Below are 20,197 nucleotides of genomic sequence, written 5' to 3'. Positions count from 1 at the left end.
CAGCCTTATTCCAAAATTGATTAAATAGTTTTTTTCCTCATCAATCTACACACAATACCCCATAATGACAAAACAGATTTTGGCGGCCAGCTCTCAGTCGTGGCCAAAAGTTTTAAGAATGACACAAATATTAATTTTCACAAAGTTTGCTGCTTCAATGTCTTTAGATATTTTTGTCAGATGTTACTATGGAATAATGAAGTATAATTACAGGCATTTCATAAGTGTCAAAGGCTTTTGTTGACAATTACATGAAGTTGATGCAAAGAGTCAATATTTGTAGTGTTGACCCTTCTTTTTCAAGACCTCTGCAATCCGCCCTGGCATGCTGTCAATTAGCCTCTGGGCCACATCCTGACTGATGGCAGCCCATTCTTGCATAATCAATGCTTGGAGTTTGTCAGAATTTGTGGGGTTTTGTTTGTCCACCCGCTTCTTGAGGATTGATCACAAGTTTTCAAGGGGATTAAGGTCTGGGGAGTTTCCTGGCCATGGACCCAAAATGTCAATGTTTTGTTCCCCGAGCAACTTAGTTATCACTTTTGCCTTATGGTTCATTTGCATGGCAAGGAGGGACTTTGCAATTAATTGCAATTCATCTGATCGCTCTTCATAACATTCTGGAGTATATGCAAATTGCCATCATAAAAACTGAGGCAGCAGACTTTGTGAAAAATAATATTTGTGTCATTCTCAAAACTTTTGGCCACGGCTGTAGTCTTGGTGGTTCCAAACTTCTTTCATTTATATTAATGGAGTCCACTGTGTTCCTGGGAAGGAGTCTGAGTACTTGCCGAATGCACTGTATATTTCACGTTCTGACCTTAGTTATTTTGTTATGTCTTTGTTTTAGTATGGTCAGGGCGTGAGTTGGGTAGGTTGTCTATGTTCCTTTTTCTATGTTGTGTTTTGGTATGGTTCTCAATCAGAGGCAGGTGTCGTAAGTTGTCTTTGATTGAGAATCATACTTAGGTAGCCTTTTCCCACTTGTGTTTCGTGGGTGATTATTTTCTGTTATGTGTATGTCACCTTTCAGAACTGTTTCATTTAGTTTCTCCTTTGTTATTTTGTTTAGTGTTCTCGGTTTAATAAATATACGATGAACACTCACTACGCTGCGCGTTGGTCCTCACCTCATTCCAATGACGATCGTGACAGAATCACCCACCAACAAAGGACCAAGCAGCGTGGTAACGGGCAGCAGCAGCGATCTCCAGACTCCTGGACACCTCCTGAGACAGTCCATAGTTTGGAACCCCCTAAGACGGTCCACAGTCCGGAACCTCCGGAGATGGTTCACAGTCCGGAACCTCCTGAGGCGGTCAACGGTCCGGAACCTCCTGAGACGGTCAACGGTCCGGAACCTCCTGAGACGGTCAACGGTCCGGAACCTCCTGAGATGGTCCACGGTCCAGAACCTCCTGAGACGGTCCACAGTTCGGAACCTCCTGAGACGGTCCACGGTCCGGAACCTCCTGAGACGGTCCACGGTCCGGAACCTCCTGAGACGGTCCACGGTCCGGAACCTTCTGAGACGGTCAATGGTCCGTAACCTCCAGGTCCATGGCCAGAGCCTTCCCCTGCGTCGATGCCCAGTCCAGGCACAGCGTCCAGTCCCGCTCCATGGCAGGAGCCTTCCCCTGCGTCGATGCCCAGTCCAGGCACAGCGTCCAGTCCCGCTCCATGGCAGGAGCCTTCCCCTGCGCCGAGGTCCAGTCCAGGCACAGTGTTCAGCCTGGGTCCATGGCTGGATCTGCGGGATGAGTGGGTTCTTCGTCCTGTACTAGAGCCACCCCCGATGCTGGCAGATCCGCGGGATGAACGTTTGACCTCTGTCATTGCCAACAAAGGGTATATAACAAAGTTTTGAGATAAACTTTTGTTATTGACCAAATACTTATTTTCCACCATAATTTGAAAATATATTCATTAAAAATCCTACAATGTGATTTTCTGGATTTTTTTTCTTCTCATTTTGTCATAGTTGAAGTGTACCTATGATGAAAATTACAGGCCTCACTCATCTTTTTAAGTGGGAGAACTTGCACAATTGGTGGCTGACTAAATACTTTTTTTGCCCCACTGTAGATGGGATGGGCTGAGGGAAGCTGAGGGTAGGGATGTGGAATTGGAGACATGTGGGAGTGGAGTTGCTATGCGGGAGATAGAATGATGGTCAACGATAAAAGTACAAAAAAAGGGTCAAAATAAAACATAATAAAAAGTATGTTTGAATGACACTGAGGGGCAGTGTTTTTACAACTAATGCCGGTTTGCCTGAGGCTGATGCCGTGCAGGTGTTTGTACGCATGCATAAACAAACACTCTCATTCAAATAAACACATACAAGAATACATACATGTAATAGTGCCAGACAGGCACACAAACATATACAGTTGGCATTGCTGTTCTTCTTGGGGAGGTCTCGAATGGTTGAGGGTCAGCTATTAGGGGACTGTGGGGGGGATCTTTGAGAGTTCGGGTTCACATTTTTTTGTCCTAGAGGGAGATCTGTCAACGTGCCCTTGAGCAGGGCATTGACCCTGGATGCTTCTGTGTATCGCTCTGAATGGGAGTCTGTTGGATGACTGGTATGATGTAGTTGTTGAGCGGCTTCACTGCAAGTACATTGTATGTTTCAGATATTCAATTAAAATGTTTAAAAAATAGTAAATAATAATAATTTGCAGTCGCAATATTCATCAAGAGCTATGATGAAACTGGCTCTCGTGAGGACCGCCACAGGAAAGGAAGATCCAGAGTTACCTCTACCGCAGAGGATAAATTCATTAGAGTTACCAGCCTCAGAAATTGCAGCCCAAATAAATGCTACAGAGTTCAAGTAACAGACACATCTCAACATCAACTGTTCAGAGGAGACTGCGTGAATCAGGCCTTCATGGTCAAATTGCAATAAGAAGAAGATACTTGATTGGGCCAAGAAACAGGAGCAATGGACATTAGACCGGTGGAAATCAGCCCTTTGGACTGATGATTCCAAATCTGAGATTTTTGGTTCCAATTGCTGTGTCTTTGTGAGAAGCAGAGTAGGTGAACGGATGATCTCCGCGTGTGTGGTTCCCACCGTGAAGCATGGAGGAGGAGGTATAATGGTGTAGGGGTGCTTTACTGGTGACACTGTCAGTGATTTATTTAGAATTCAAGGCACACTTAACCAGCATGGCTACCAAAACCTTCTACAGCAATATGCCATCCCATCTGGTTTGCGTCATCATTTGTTTTTCAACAGGACAATGAAACAACACACTTCCAGGCTGTGTAAGGGCTATTTGACCAAGAAGGCAAGTGATGGATTGCTGAGCCAGTGGACCTGGCCTCCACAATCACCCAACCTTAACCCAACCTTAACCCAATTGAGGTGGCTTGGGATGAGTTGGACCGCAGAGTGAAGGAAAAGCAGCCAAAAAGTGCTCAGCATATGTGGGAACTCCTTCACGACTGGTGGTGAGGGTAGGTAGCAACACATCTACCACGCTGATCCTCAACACTGGAGCTCCCCAGGGTTGCGTGCTCAGTCCCCTCCTGTACTCCCTGGTCACCCACGACTGCATGGCCAGGCACGACTCGAACACCATCCTTAAGTTTGCAGACGACACAACAGTGGTAGGCCTGATCACCGACAACAACAAGGTGGTCAGAGACCTGGCCGGGTGGTGCCAGAATAACAACCTATCCCTCAACGTAACCAAGACTAAGTAGATGATTGTGGACTACAGGAAAAGTAACACCGAGCACGCCCCCATTCTCATCGATGGGGCTGTAATGGAGCAGGTTGAGAGCTTCAAGTTCCTTGGTGTCCACATCAACAACAAACTAGAAGAGGGCACGAAACTAAAAAGATTTAGCATGGGTCCTGAGATCCTCAAAAGGTTCTACAGCTAGAACATTGAGAGCATCCTTACCTCCTGAACAGGTAATCAAATGGCTACGCAGACTATTTGCATTGTGTGCCCCCCCAACCCCTCTTTTTATGCTGCTGCTACTCTCTGTTTATCATATATGCATAGTCACTTTAACTATACACTCATGTACATTCTAACTCAATTGGGCCGACCAACCATTGCTCCGGCACATTGGCTAACCGGGCTATCTGCATTGGGTCCCGCCACCCACCACCCGCCAACCCCTCTTTTACGCTACTGCTACTCTCTGTTCATCATATATGCATAGTCCCTTTAACTCTATCTACATGTACATACTACCTCAATCAGCCTGACTAACCGGTGTCTGTATGTAGCCTCGCTACTTTTATGGCCTCGCTACTACATATAGCCTGTCTTTTTACTGTTGTTTAATTTCTTTACTTACCTGTTGTTCACCTAATACCTTTTTTGCACTATTGGTTAGAGCCTGTAAGTAAGCATTCCACTGTAAGGTCTACTACACCTGTTGTATTCGGCGCACGTGACAAATTAACTTTGATTTGATTTGAAAAGCATTCCAGGTGAAGCTGGTTGAGAGAATTCCAAGCGTGTGCAAAGCTGCCATCAAGGCAAAGGGTGGCTACTTCGAAGAATGTCAAATATAACATATCTTTTGATTTGTTTAACATATTTTTGGTTACTACATGATTCCATATGTGTTATTTCATAGTTTTGATGTCTTCACTATTATTCTACCATGTAGAAAATAGTAAAAATAAAGAAAAGACAACAGTCCTGTTTTCAAATCACTGCACATGATAGGCGATACGGTGTCTGAGTTATTGGGATTGTGTGATCAGATGTTCCATTATTTACAAAGGGTTAGGTTATGGGTTTTATGAACTGCGTGCAGGAAGACATCATCCTATATTCCAGGTTGAAACTACAACTCCAGATTACTGCATAACTCCCAAATTGGCCTCTTTTTGTGGGTGCAAAATGTAGCTTTTTGGTAAATCCCTATTCAGTATTTAACTCTTTCAGGTGGTTTTGTATCAAAATGATGTCACTATTAAGCTTACAAGGAAATTAATTGGATGCTGCATCAGTTTATAACAATTGTAAAATGGACACATTCTAGCATAATGTTGTTGTGTATGATGACATTAGAGGGTTATATCTCACAAGTGGATAGTGAGGATTGAGACATTAGTTTGCTAACAATTAGAGTAGTTTATATTTTTTGGGCTCCCGAGTGGTGCAGCGATCTAAGGCACTGTATCTCAGTGTTAGAGGCGTCACTACAGACCCTGGTTCGATTCTAGGCTGTATCACAACCGGCCGTGATTGGGAATCCCATAGGGCGGCGCACAATTTGCCCAGCATCGTCCGGGTTTGGCTGGTGTAGGCTGTCATTGTAAATATGATTTTGTTTTTGTCTGACTTGCCTAGATAAATAAAAGTTTAAAAAATAATTGTAAAAATCTCAGTCAGTCAGCTGATAGTGTGCACATCCTGAGATTAATTCTCATAGAATATTTTCTCTATTCCAGTCCCCTTCATACAGATGTAGAATTTTTGTTGCTGAGAATTTTCCTGCGCAGAAGGAAATGCAACTTGTTGTGTATTTGAGTTTTAAAAGGCTTCCAAAGTTTGGATTTTACCCATAGAAATTTCAGACTTGATTTGCTCTAATGAAAAATGTATCAACCCCTACAAAAATGTCTGTTAATTCTTATCTTTCAGTATTCTTATTTTGACTCCTATGCACCTGGAACCAACACTAAGTAGTAGTAAGGACCCCAGACGGCTGCTTATCATAAATTATAATCCACATAATAATTCACATTTCCTGTTGTTGCAGAATTATTTTCCTGCTGTAGCAAACTGGCTCAAATTAAGATCCTACATTTGTACCACACAGCTTTTCACACTCTTATACACTCCTATTTACCACATCCTAAATACTTGCTGGATATAAGCTTAAGTAAGATAGAAACTGTTTAAGACTTTTATGTTAGAGCTGGACAAAATTCCAGTAACTTTTCCAAAGTTCCCAGGTTTTCCAGGAACTCTGTTTGGAAGATTTCTGGAATAAGCAGGAAATCCAGGAATCCTCCAATCAGGATTCCTCAAAAACCTGGGAATTTTGGGACAATTACCTGACTTTTGCAACTTGTCACTCATTGTGCCTTTAATGTTCCCCTGTAATGTACAGTATACATTTGGTATTGTTATGTCAGTTGTGTAAATGTACATGGCATCATAGAAAGACCTCTAAAATAAAGTATTTTGAAATAAGGTTATTCCATGAAATCAGGAAATTAGAAAGGCTATCCCAATATTCATCAATATCAACATGCTCACCAATGTACAACAAGCTGTTGCTCCCCTCCCCCTCCAACCCCCCCACCCATTCTAAAATACCCAACCTCCACACACTGATAGTGCACTGGTTGCTAAGCGACAGAGGGAGAGATGGATTGAGAAGGCATAGTCGATCAATTCTACAGCGGGAGAGGGAGAGCAAAGAGAGAGTGACCCAGAGAAAGAGGAGAGGGTCGAGGGGGAGATGGTGAGAGGAGGGGAGGAGGGAAAGGCAGAATGCAGAGTAGTGGAGAGGGGTTAGAGATGATCTTATGAAACATATATCTTTGTTAACGGTATCTTGCCTTTGCAAATATATCCATCTCTAGAACTCTCAATCTCTGTCCCAAATATATTCCACTTAAATATCTTGATCACTACACATTATAATCTGTTCACCCTCCCCATGTGGAATGTTAACCAATTCAAGAGAGTTTATAATTTTACATTTTATATTTTATACTTTCACTCTCTATCACACACACACACACACACACACACACACACACACACACACACACACACGCACATGCACACGCACACGCACATGCACACACACACACACACACACACACACACACACACACACACACACACACACACACACACACACACAATCACGCAGCAGTAGCACATCTCCCCCAGTGTGTGTGTGTGTGTGTGTGCAGAGCTAGGTGTTGAGCGCATCGACTGAGTATCGATCCCTCCACTCACCTCCCTGCAGTCAGCTCTTGTCCTACCTAGCATACCCTGTCTGATTTCTCCCTTAATGGCTTTTATCCAGCTCCAATCTTTATTTAAACTGAAAAGCAGGAATTAGCACTCACTCCCTTCCAGCTACTCCTTCCCCATCCTTTTCACCCTCCTCTCCAGGATGTCAACACATCACTGAACCCCATTCCTCCTTTACTGGCTTTCTCTTTGTTCTCATCCACATTTTACTTACTCCCCCCCCACCCACTCTGTTTCTCTGTGTGTGTTGGCAATGATTGTGGTGCTGTTTGTGTGTCTGTGCAAGAGAGAACGAGAGAGTAAGAGAGAGTGAGTGAGGTGAGAGAGTGAGGTGGATTTCATACCAAGATCATAATGAGTTTCAGTCATGTAAGAGAGAGATTTCAGATTTCTGCATGTTACTAAAAAATATGCAACTTACCCATCAAACACTAATATCTCCTGAAAATCATTATTTGTCATATGTGATTCTGATCTGCGCATAATACAAAATAAATATTCAGGGTTTATATGTACAGTACAGTGAGATTAATTTCCATCATCCAGTCACTGACATTTCAGCCTGGGAATGAGAGGCATTTGTTCTCTGAGGAAGAATTTGTGATTGATGGGATTTCCTTATTGTGACTACCCAAGCTGCCCTGGGGAGGACCTGCTGCATGCCGTCATCCCACCATTCCATTTGATTTGATTTGATGATGTTCACAGAAGGAAGTGATTGGAGACTCTTATCTTGGCTGAGCAGAAAACAAGCCCTACCAAATAAGACACCACCGACTATCTGTGCTGGCACACACAATGGGGATTAATTGATCCCCTAATACCACAAATAAATCAATTCCTGCCTTCCCCTTGAGCTCCTCTGTCCAATTGGAGGGCTTATTGTTTGATCAACAGAGGCTCCGTGGCCAATGGGGAGGCAGGTGGGAGGGAGACTGACAGACAGCAGAATGGAGGTTAGCCCTACTATGGCCAGGAGAGAGCCAATCAGAAAGCCATTGGCAGGAGAATTGTTCCTGAGTTGGATTGAATAGAATTAGTGCTAAATCCACAGAACTACAGAGTGCCCTGTGTAATCCTGGCAAAACTGTATAACTACTGTATAAGAAGGCATCTATGGTTGGAGAAAAATGGCTAGTTGATACAGTATTCACATCAATCTAATAGGAATAAATGTGTTTGTTGAGTCAATTGATATCACAAAACACACGGTATACCCTCTTTAGAGTCACTGTAAACCTATCACAATATCATATCAAGTATCACATTAGTTACTGTTCCTTCCTTTCTTCTCTCAGTCAGCCCATACGCTCCTCCTCCCATGCAGCCAATTTTCTGGTCTGGTCGGGGCACCGGCCATTTTCTCCCAGTCGCCTCCTCTTATCCCCTCCATTTGATTAATCTCCATTAGACTATAATTTCCATCCACTAGCACTCTTCTTCTCCTTCTTTTGTCTCTCTCTTCTTGTCTCTCCTAGTCTCTCTTATCAGTCACTTTGCTGTTTCTGCCTTTCCCACAAACATGCTTTCGTCTTACAGCTCATATAATAACGGGCTAAAAATATGCCTTTTTCTTTCTAGAAAGTATTGATTTTGCCTGTAGCATTGTCTATGGATAGGGAGAGGAGAAAGAGAGAGGGAGAGTGAAGGGGGAGAGAAATGAACTAGCAGGAAAATAAGGAAAGGATCAGTCTATGTCTGTTTAAGCTCTCACCTTCTGTATTACTGGACTTAACCCAGTTGCAACATACGTTTGCTGTGCATTACAGCACAATAATAACCCCACTTTGTCGGTTACGTTTTTGTTGTTGTACTGGTCTACAGCACAGGGAGTGATTACATGTATAGGTACTAGTATAGCCTACTGTCTACATGTATTTCAAGATATGAAAGAACATTTGACAGGCCATACATGGCAAGTGCTCACTGAATATGTTTTAGATCAGTGAATGGTTGGCTCTTTTGGCACTTGTGTGTAATGGAAATGGAGAGAGCTGATCAATAGTATATTGATCGCAGCTGGCCGTAGTCAGGGGAATTGAGAGTGAGAATAGGAGCGAGTTGGGGTGGGGGTTGGCTGCAAGTTGAATTTTTAAAATGCTTTATTTTAGAGATGACATAGAGCCTGTTTGAAGTGAAGGGAGAATGGAGGAGCCAAAGCGTCTCTTTCCAGTATGCGCTCTTTCTGAACAGTCATCGGACAGACTGGGCTTCCCAGAAGTTGTCTCTTGAATCTGAGCTGAATCTACTACAAAGCGATGGAGGCTTTTAAGGCCACAGCAGCTTGTGTGGGGATCTCTGTTTTAAAGGCTTTCAGAGCTATCCAGCAGTGTTTTAAAGCACTGCAAGCACATACAGTTTAGTGATTGGTACTTTGTTCTATCCAGGGTGCAAGAGTGTCTGGAACCCCAGGAGACACAGAGTACTTGGGTAATATTTACACACACACAGAACAGGCTCTGATTGAGGTGCTATACCCATACAAACCAACACTGGAGGAGTGGATAGTGGAGGCATCACACATCAACATTTTATAAAGGGGGCACTGATGGTAAATGTATTTTGTGTGGAAAAAATAGCATATTTTTACCATACATATGGATAACGTTGTGGGGGCATATAGGCTACCTCCTCAGTTTCAGTAGCTATACTAGCTGTGGTGGACAGGACCAGCGAGTAACCCAGGTCCACAGGAGCCATTGGTAAGGCACTGGTACAGTTGAAGTCGGAAGTTTACATACACTTAGGTTGGATTCATTAAAACTCGTTTTTCAACCACTCCACAAATGTCTTGTTAACAAACTATAGTTTTGGCAAGTCGGTTAGGACATCTCCTTTGTGCATGACACAAGTCATTTTTTCAACAATTGTTAGCAGACAGATTATTTCACTTATAACTTACTGTATCACAATTCCAGTGGGTCAGAAGTTTATGTACACTAAGTTGACTGTGCCTTTAAATGGTTTGGAAAATTCCAGAAAATGATGTCATGGCTTTAGAAGCTTCTGATAGGCTAATTGACATCATTTGAGTCAATTGGAGGTGTACCTGTGGATGCATTGGCCTTCAAACTCAGTGCCTCTTTGCTTGACATCTTGGGAAAATCATAAGAAATCAGCCAAGACCATAGAAAAAAAATGTAGACCTCCTCAAGTCTGGTTCATCCTTGGGAGCAATTTCCAAATGCCTGAAGGTACCACGTTCATCTTTACAAACAATAGTACGCAAGTATAAACACCATGGGACCACACAGCCGTCATACCGCTCAGGAAGGAGATGGGTTCTGTCTCCTAGAGATGAACATACTTTGGTGTGAAAAGTGCAGATCAATCCCAGAACAACAGCAAAGGAACTTGTGAAGATGCTGGAGGAAACCGGTACAAAAGTATCTATATCCACAGTAAAACGAGTCCTATGTCGACATAACCTCAAAAGGACGCTTAGCAAGGAAGAAGCCACTGCTCCAAAACCGCCATAAAAAAAGCCAGACTACGGTTTGCAACTGCACATGGGGAAAAAGATCGTACTTTTTGGAGAAACGTCCTCTGGTCTGATGAAACAAAAATAGAACTGTCTGGCCATAATGACCATCATTATATTTGGAGGAAAAAGGGAGAGGCTTGCAAGCCGAAGAACACCTCCCAACCGTGAAGCACGGGGGTGGCAGAATCATGTTGTGGAGGTGCTTTGCTGCAGGAGGGACTGGTGCACTTCACAAAATAGATGGCATATTGAGGAAGGAAAATTATGTGGATATATTGAAGCAACATCTCAAGACATCAGTCAGGAAGTTGAAGCTTGGTCGCAAATGGGTCTTCCAAATGGACAATGACCCCAAGCATACTTCCGAAGTACTTCCATTTTCTGAAGCAAAATGGCTTCAGGACAGCAGGTATTGGAGTGGCCATCACCAAGCCCTGACCTCAATCCTATAGAAAATATGAGGGCAGAACAGAAAAAGCATGTGTCAGCAAAGAGACCTACAAACCTGACTCAGTTACACCAGCTCTGTCAGGGGGAATGGGCCAAAATTCACCAAACTTATTGTGGGAAGCTTGTGGAAAGCTACCCGAAACGTTTGTCCCAAGTTAAACTATTTAAAGGCAATGCTACCAAATACTAATTGAGTGTGTGTAAACGTCTGACCCACTGGGAATGTGATGAAATAAATACAAGCTGAAATAAATAATTATCTTTACTATTATTCTGACATTTCACATTCTTAAAATAAAGTGGTGATCCTAATTTACCTAAGACAGGGAATTTTTACGAGGATTAAAAGTCAGGAATTGTGAAAACTGAGTTTAAATGTATTTGGCTCAGGTGTATGTTAACTTCCGTCTTCAACTGTAAGTGGTTAGAGCCCTGGTCTATAAGTAAGTATCCCTGAGAGAGAAAGGCCCCATACCTCAGTACAAATATAGCTGTAAATAATGTATTGAATGAAAACTTAAGGTCCAGAGGGAACAACAGATGGGCTCTTATTCTTTTTGTTGCCTATTTATACAGTGCAGGTTCAGACTGATGGGTTTACAGCTCCATTCTCTATTTTAATTTCAGCAGCCTACATATCATTTTACATGTGGATATGGATTTGGCTAGTCTTGTTTTTCCATTTCATCCTCAAGTTTGCATACAATACACCTGTGCACCCACTTGTTTCTCTGTCCTCTCATGGTTGGGTTGCGTGTGTGTGTTATCTAGGCCAGTAGCCGAGGCAGATACATGGTCCTAGGTGTGTGTGTTATCTAGGCTGGTAGCCCAGGCGGATACATGGTCCTAGGTGTGTGTGTTATCTAGGCCGGTAGCCCAGGCGGATACATGGTTTTAGGTGTGTGTTATCTAGACCGGTAGCCCAGGTGGATACATGGTCCTAGGTGTGTGTGTTATCTAAGCCGGTAGCCCAGGTGGATACATGGTCCTAGGTGTGTGTGTTATCTAAGCCGGTAGCCCAGGTGGATACATGGTCCTAGGTGTGTGTGCTCTGTTAATGCGCAGAGCCGGGATCCATTGATCTCTGTGCAGGATGTCAAACATTTTAGCGCGGATCTTGTCCTTGTTATTGCCCTACACAAGCAGGCTGTTAATGCATTAAAAATCGTTTCTCCCTATCTTTCCAAACCCATTTCGGAGCCCTGCCCGGAGCAACAGAAGAATATACCTCCATTGTATCATATACCACTCCTGACCCCCCTTCCTCCACCAACTGTTTCTCCCTGTCCTTCCATCCTCTTTGTCTCAATCAATCTTTACGACACCCGGTTGCATCTCTCTAATGTTTCCGGACTTGACTGTATCCCCGTTCAAAAATTCTTAATTAAGCCCATTCTATCTGTTTACAGTTGGGCAAATTCCAATCTGACAGGGCTAATAAAATAACATTTGAGAGGGGAGGCCAAGAAAAGCATAAAGGGACCATTCTCTATGACCCTTACCTCCTTCATCTACCACTCCATCTCTACCACTCTTTATCTCCATATTTTCTACCTCACAGCTCACGCGAAGAGGGGAGTGATGAATTGATACCCGTTATTCAGGCCCATGTGTTGATTTCATTTCTAGCCAGCTTTCATCTCTGGCTATTGAGATTCATTCATCTGCTCCTTGAAGTACCTTCAGTGCTACTGCTGTGAGTCATATGCCTATCTTTGCACATTAGCATTCTCTTGATATAGTTATTGACATATGCAATATCTAGACTTCAGGAATGTTTTTGTTTATATTTCGTATCTCTATTTCCGTCCAATGTATGTTTCAAAGTGGACAGCTGCAGGAGCAGTGGGTGAGGTGGGGAGGGAGAGGGGACCTCTCCGGCTGTTTAGGGAGACCTAGGGGGGGAATAAGGTTTGACGGCCTAATATCCGCTCAGAGCAGAGTCCACCACACGTGTCTGAGGTCAGCGGTCATGACAGGAACAAATAAGGGGTGGTTGGAAGCAACCTGAAAAGAAAGCAATACACCCCAAATGACATGACAGATGTTCAAAGGGAGCGTTAATTAAGGGAAATATAAGAGGGCCCAGGTTCACACAAATTAGGCACATTTATTGACCAAATGATTGATTTGGTACAAATTTGGGGTTAACAGCCTTGCTTATTTTAAATTATAACCAACAAAAACTTAAATAAGTAAAATGAGTTTTAAGCTCTTTAAAGTGTATTATTTTCTTCAGTATGTGTGTCCGCGGAAAAGAGAAGGAATGAGAGTGTGTCTTGTATGATACTTTGTATGTTGCTCGACACAGTCTGACAGGAGCAAAGCCCCACAGTATTGTATTTCACACTCCACCGGACATATACCTCACATTGGATGTGTGAGAAATCCATTGTGGTCTTTGAGGACCTATCACAGAGCCTCTGTGAACACATCCTCACCTCCTGTATGTCAGCCACACACACAGGCTACCCACTGCAGTGTGATGTGTTCGCCCCTCCCTCAGGAGGGGATTGTGAGTGTGTGAAGTGAAAGAGAGAGAGAGGCTCTGAGTTTGTGTCATATGATCAGTGTGTGTGTGTGTGTGTGTGTGTGTGTGTGTGTGTGTGTGTGTGTGTGTGTGTGTGTGTGTGTGTGTGTGTGTGTGTGTATGTGTGTGTGTGTGTGTGTGAGTGTGTGTGTGTGTGTGTGTGTGTGTGTGTGTGTGTGTGTGTGTGTGTGTGTGTGTGTGTGTGTGTGTGTGTGTGTGTGTGTGTGTGTGTGTGTGTGAGTGTGTGTGTGTGTGTGTGTGTGTGTGTGTATGATTGGCTGTCTTTAGTGCAGTTAATCAAAGGAGAGGCCTGGAGAGTGTCAGGCAGCTCAGTTGAAGAGTTCTCAAGCTCTCTCGCTGTGTGTTGACACCTCTTAACCCCAGTCTATCATCTCTCACACCGACACGGCCTCTCCATTGACACTTGCCACCGCCGTACAGCATACAGCCCTCTCCAAAGGCTGAGTCCACTACAGGGGTTGTTAGCATAAAGACAGTGTTCAGAACAGTAAAGCATGTGCATGGTATGAACTGTACGTATCAGAACCCCCTGGGATATTACAATGAAGAAGAAGAACAATTTATCAAATAAAAATAAAATGGAAAATGATTTGTTCTGTAAAAATATGGATTGTAGAAGATGAAAATGTATATAAGTATAATGACTTTCAGCTCCCATGACCATTCGCTGCATGCCTGTCACCTTCACTCTTATTTTTCATTCATTGTGCAAATGGATTGATATGAATGGATAGATAGATGGATGGATGACAAAAAGATGGATTGACGGGTCAGTGATGGAGCGAAAAGTAGCATACATTTTTAAGACCCCAGAAACAATGCAAATTTGTTTATTCAAATAAGTTATTCTCCTGTACAGCTGACCAACGGAAGTGAGAGAGGGGTGTCAGTACTGTCACTGGCCTGTGTAAGTGGGGTCAGGGGGTGGAATCAGAAGAGGGTCAGTGGAGGAAGGTAAAAAGTCCCAGAGCAGTGGGTTCTTAAAATTCCCTTTAGCCTCCTTCAGGGATGGTATGTAATAGCTTGGGACAGGTTTGCAGGGTGAGGGGGTGCTAGCTAGGAGATTGTATATGAACTATGCAGGATGTATATTTATTACCCTTTTTTATTAGGATTCAAAGTGAGGGCATAAAGGTCAAGAGGGTCAGGGTTCAAATTGATGTTGTTTTTTGGGAAGTATTAATATTATTATGTTTTACATAAAGAGGATGTCTTTAGGTAGCATAGTTTAACTTGAACCTTCCAGACATGTTAGGGTCATTGAATGTCATCAAATTAGGTCTTAATAAATGTTCACATGTTCTCATCAACAGCCTTGTGTCATGAACAATGATATCCCCCTTTTACACCACAAACTCCATCACTCCCTCCACGTAATCATTGATCACTCCACAGCCCCAGTCTCTCTCTCCCTCGGCTATCTTTCTCCTCACACCTCTAACCTCCCTCCATCCTCTAGCCTCACTGTAAAATGTGTCCTTATTCCCTGCTTCAGGACACTAACCGTGTGCAGTCCCTATTATCAGTCCAGAGCTGTTAAATTAATAAATTGATATTGACGAGCTATCAGCCAGGGGATAAATTATTTGGGAGCGGAAGGCTAGGGTCACATGACCCACGATTTTGCAATTATTCCCTGCGAGTAGGCCAGTGGTGCATTTCCCCTCCCCCTTCCATACACTCACACTTTGGCCTATAAACATCCACACGTAGCCTACAGTGGGTTACATGGGGCTGTGGGGAATACCGATGATCATTATTGCTGTCATAAACGTAATTTCGTCATACAGGGGTTAGAGCTGAATATTGTGCATTACTCGTAGCCTACCGATAACTCATAAAATACATAGAATGTCCATCCGTGTGTATATGGGCAATATATGTATGAGGATGTATAGAATCAAATGCAATGTGTAGACTATTGAGCGCACATATGTTGCCTTAAGTGTAGAATACCGACAGAAACAAAAATGCTAAAATATGGAATGTTATGCACTAATGTTTCCAATATAAATGCAAATGGGAGGTGAAATCTGGGAGAAAGGTGAGGACTGCAGTGAGGTGGCAGGTAGCCTAGCGGTTAAAGCGTGGGGCCAGTAACTGAAAGGTTGCTGGATCGAATCCCAGAGCTCACAAGGTAAAAATCTGTTGTTCCGCTGCTGAACAAGGCAGTTAACCCACCGTTACTAGGTCATCATTGTAAATAAGAATTTGTTCTTAACTGACTTGCCTAGTTAAATAAAAAAATAGAGTGAGCATCAGAGTGCCAATCATGGAAGTGCTCTCATAGCCCTCTGGCCACCACTGACCTCTTGACCCTGGCCATGGCCTAAAGGTTAAGGGTCAGCAGGGTTCACTGCTGGCTGGGTGAGAACCATCCCCATAGAAACCGTGGTCCCCAGGGAGGGAGAAAGGGAAAGGGCACTGGACTCTAACATCTACCATCTCCCCCTGACCAGAGGCTGTATCACATCATTCTTGCTTTTAGAGATTTCAGCTTCCCCTATTAGTACACATTGGACTAGCATACGGTGGTATTGCTTAGCCCTACAGTAAAAGGAGAGGGAAAGAGTAGTCAGTTGTACTCCTGGATGAGGTGCAGGGGGGTTGCCTTAATCGACATCCACATCTTAGGAAAGGTACCATAAGGCATCTAGTAAGGGAACATTATAATGATCAGGTTAATATGATATTTCCAATATAATGAGAAATCTGAAACTCACCAGGAGAGAAAGAGCTGATCTCTTGAGATTCTCGTCTGACAATTTTTTTTAATTAGTGTCTTGTTCTGTGAAGTATTGCTTTCCTGTCTTAATCTGTTGCTTGTATTTTGTACCCAGAAAGTGACATGCAAGTCTACATATTGCGTGTGTAGAATTTCCATAAAGTGTGAAGAATTGGAGCCCAACTGAAATATTTGTTTCAAATGGTCAAAACAATGTCGAGGATTTATTGACATCTTGCGCCATCTAGTGGTTATATGCCATATCGCTCTTTACTCAGCGCGGCACCGCTGGTCCTTTCTCCTCTCCGCTCTCATCACCGCTCCCCCTGCAAAAGAAAATCACTCCGTCTGCCTCCGTCTCCCGGGAGCCTCGGTCGATGCCTCGTCCTACCATATGTCTGAGCCCAGCTGCCAATCAACAGGTCAACGCGACCCCGGGGACAGAGAGGGGGTTGTGGGGAGAGATCAAACAGTGTACCTCAGGGATGACAGATGCAGATGAAAAGAAAGGCAATAAAACATTGCTTCAAAGATGGCAACGGTGCATTGGGAGGCAAATGATTGTTAACAGTAATGTGTAGAATAGCGCCTCGCATTCATGATAATCGATTGACTATTATGGGGCCTTTGATGCTCAGGCAGCTGATGCTATTGTTCCTGTGACACAACTGTACACGACGGAGATAACGGTTCAGGTGCAGCATAATGCTGACGTCGAAATAGTCTACCTGTTTCTATCTATTCATGTGCTTTACAATACCTTGTTTCGACCTTCTCCAAAACTTCAAGTTCATGCAAGTCTATCTGCCATGGGTCCGTGTACCTTTCCTCATTTTGATTTCCCGAGTCATAACTAAGAGTGGATAAACTGAAAATGTCTCGTTTCTCGTTTCTGATAACCAATAATAAAAAATATGTTCTGATTTATTGTGTCATGATTTGACATGGAATAACAATAAACAAATAACAACAAAATGTATATATTTTCTGTCTCTCCGTTTTTCATTTGGTTCATACATGGAAGCAGTGGCAACCCATCATTCAGGGCAGGTGGGGCTGTTTTGAGCGCCATATCTTTAGCAACACAAAAAACACAAAAAAAACGAAAACATAAATAAAATATACACTACCATTCGAATGTTTTGGGTCACTTAGAAATGTCCTTGTTTTTGAAAGAAAAACTCGTTTTTCTTTCCGTTTCCAGCTACAGTAGTAATTTACAACATTAACAATGTCTACACTCTATTTCAGATCAATTTGATGTTATTTTAATGGACAAATTATATACTTTTGGGGCTTGCCTGTTATGCATGTTATTTTGGCATTAATATGTGTCACATATCAGTTTACATAAAATGTAAAAAATATATATAAATATCATTGAGTTAGTAAAGCTGCAAACACACATGGTCTCTTTTTTGTTTTCTTGAGTGAGGCAGCTCCAAAATGCAGGTGTTTCAGCCTAGCTCAGTGTTTTCTGTGGTGCTGGGGCTAGCCAGCAAAAAATAGGAGCATTCTGCCGTGATTGGCTCAATATATTACAAGTGCCCTTCCAAGAAGGCTCAAAGTCATTGACGACAGATAAAATGACATCAAATCACGTTATATGTACAGTAGCTTTGATTGGACTGATCATGTCAACATCTTACTTTCAAAGTCTCAGCAAGCAGTCATCATCATGAATCAAGTCAACAATCTACTGGCAAACCTTTTTAATCCGTGTCATATGAAGAGAAATAATGAAGATAAATTATAGATAAAACTGCCATTGGACATAAAGATTACACAACAAGTTGGAAATCGCAAATTCAACAATGAGTTGTTTGGAAGAAATCAGTGCCTAACTGCAAGAATTGCAAAGCAACCAGTAGCCTGCTATTCAATGGAGTTCCCACCATAAATCCAGAGAATGCCAGAATTTGATTACAACGTTTGATGACAAAATTGTCCCACAAAAGACCGCCGTGCCACCTTCATGTTTAAGTGAGCACATCATAAGCCAAGTTGAGTCCAAAAATGTAGATATGTATACTATAGCTAAGAAAGTAATACTAAATGTATGTTGTGCAGTAAGCTGTTAGTAGCCCATGTGCCTCACCCTAATAATTTGGTATATTTTCACCTCTTAATTTTGCCTAACATTACTGTTCTGACTCAGTGGTGGTGCACATGTAGCCTATAACCTGTTTTTGAGAAATGTCATCATCTAATATTGTAAGAGGTTTCAATGTCTGCTTTATATGCCCCCTTTATTTATCTTACGGTTCTGACTTGGTGTACAGGGAAAATACTGTAAGAGCAGCCCATGTTCTGCATTCTGTCGCTGTACATTTCAAAAGTGCTAAACACATAGTTATATTGACTACGTCCGTCGTCGCTCACTCATTAATATCTTAATCGAAATGACGGAATACCTCTTATCCGCTCATCGTTCCCTTATGCCATAGTTTGTACATCTCAATTGTCAGTAGAAACCAGATTTGTTTAAGCAAGTCAGCCATATCAGCTAAGTTTTTTAAAAAGGCAGTAAACAAGGCTGAATTAATTGTTTTGTTTTGCTGCCAGACAAGGCTCTGCTGATAGCGAGGTGTAGCGGTGACACAAACCAGTGTGCCTAGAACCTACTACCATACCCTGTTTAAAGGCACTTAGAAATGTGGTTTTGCCCATTCCCCCTCTGAATGGCACACATACATAATCCATGCCTCAATTGTCTCAAGGATTAAAAATAATCCTTCTTTAACCCCTTTATCAACACCGATTGAAGTGGATTTAACAAGTGACATCAATAAGGGATCATAGCTTTCACCTGGATTCACCTGGCCAGTCTATGTCATGGGCTGTAGGTGTCCTTAATGTTTTTTACACAGTGTACATTCAGAGAAGTAGGCCAATTGTCATAACAATAGTCGTGTTTTGTACTGAATATAGCCTTGGTCTGCCTTTCAGTGAGTAGGAAGGGATGTTGGTGAAGTATACCAATGCCAATAAAAGGCTTATTTTAACTTACTGTATTACTTGATGTAACTAAAGTTCATGATGATCAGCTGAGATGCCATATTGTACTTTTCTCCTACGGGGACATTCAGAACTCTCACACACACAGACACACACACACACGTACACACAAGAACACACACGCATCAGCACTGACTATAGTTTAGTAAGGAGATTATTGTATACATAAGCAATATCAAAGTTATCTATGCAAAGTGCCAGATAGGTAACTATTTACAGTAATTGCAGTTCATTATTACTTAGTCAACAAACACCATCAGCCAACAGAAGATCGAGCTACCTTTCTGCCGGAAGTAGACTTGCCTAGTTAAATAAAGGGGACTAATTTACTTCCATTAGCTACTACTAGCTAGCATGACTATAGCCAGTAACCAAGTAGAGCTAACTAGCCAGCCTGCTAGCTATTCTGTAGCCAGCTAGTGCAAGCTAGTGCAAGCCAACTTTGTTCAATTGTTTTTGAGTTTGTTCTGTTGGCATGCTAACATCATAATTAGTTATGCAACTTTGCTAGCATGAGTATTTTTATCTTTCTGTCACACTCACAGTCTAATCCTTTCTTTCAGCTGCCAACCTAGGCTGTAATCCCTGTGAATATTCCATGAGGGGCGTGTACGTCCAGGTATGAAAAATAATTGAGTATATTTTGATGTTGTTTGTTTTCTGTTATTCCATGTCCAGTTTTGACACAATAAATGAGAAAACAAGTAGATTTCAGAAACACATTTTTCACACCCTGTCTTGACAGAGAATAACAAAAAATACACAGACATATTCCGTTATGAATTTAGTTAACCTAGTTGTACATCCTAGGTCATTGAACTAAGTGAACCATTGGCTAAATTTGGGTGATTTAAGGATTGACTAATTCAAATAATCTAACACATTTGACATGTTTATTGAAATAATAATTTTTATATGCCAAGTTTTGGTGGTGCAGTTGTGCTTCTTGTCTTATCAAATGTCATTCACATAAAACCCCCAGCTTT

The 20,197-nt window shown here is 42.4% G+C and overlaps 1 long non-coding RNA gene across 1 annotated transcript in view; it reads left to right on the top strand.

The window, feature by feature from the left end:
* LOC110520947 overlaps positions 1-20,197 on the top strand; it is a 28,720-nt gene that overhangs the window by 6,870 nt on the left and 1,653 nt on the right. The window contains exon 2 of the long non-coding RNA XR_002473058.2: positions 19,775-19,830. This is a non-coding gene — a long non-coding RNA (uncharacterized LOC110520947). The remainder of the gene's footprint in view (positions 1-19,774; positions 19,831-20,197) is intronic.

Source organism: Oncorhynchus mykiss, chromosome 30 (assembly GCF_013265735.2).
Source record: "Oncorhynchus mykiss isolate Arlee chromosome 30, USDA_OmykA_1.1, whole genome shotgun sequence".
Taxonomy (NCBI): domain Eukaryota; kingdom Metazoa; phylum Chordata; class Actinopteri; order Salmoniformes; family Salmonidae; genus Oncorhynchus; species Oncorhynchus mykiss.
Note: the sequence above shows the minus strand (reverse complement) of the source record. Positions and strands in the feature narration are given on the sequence as shown.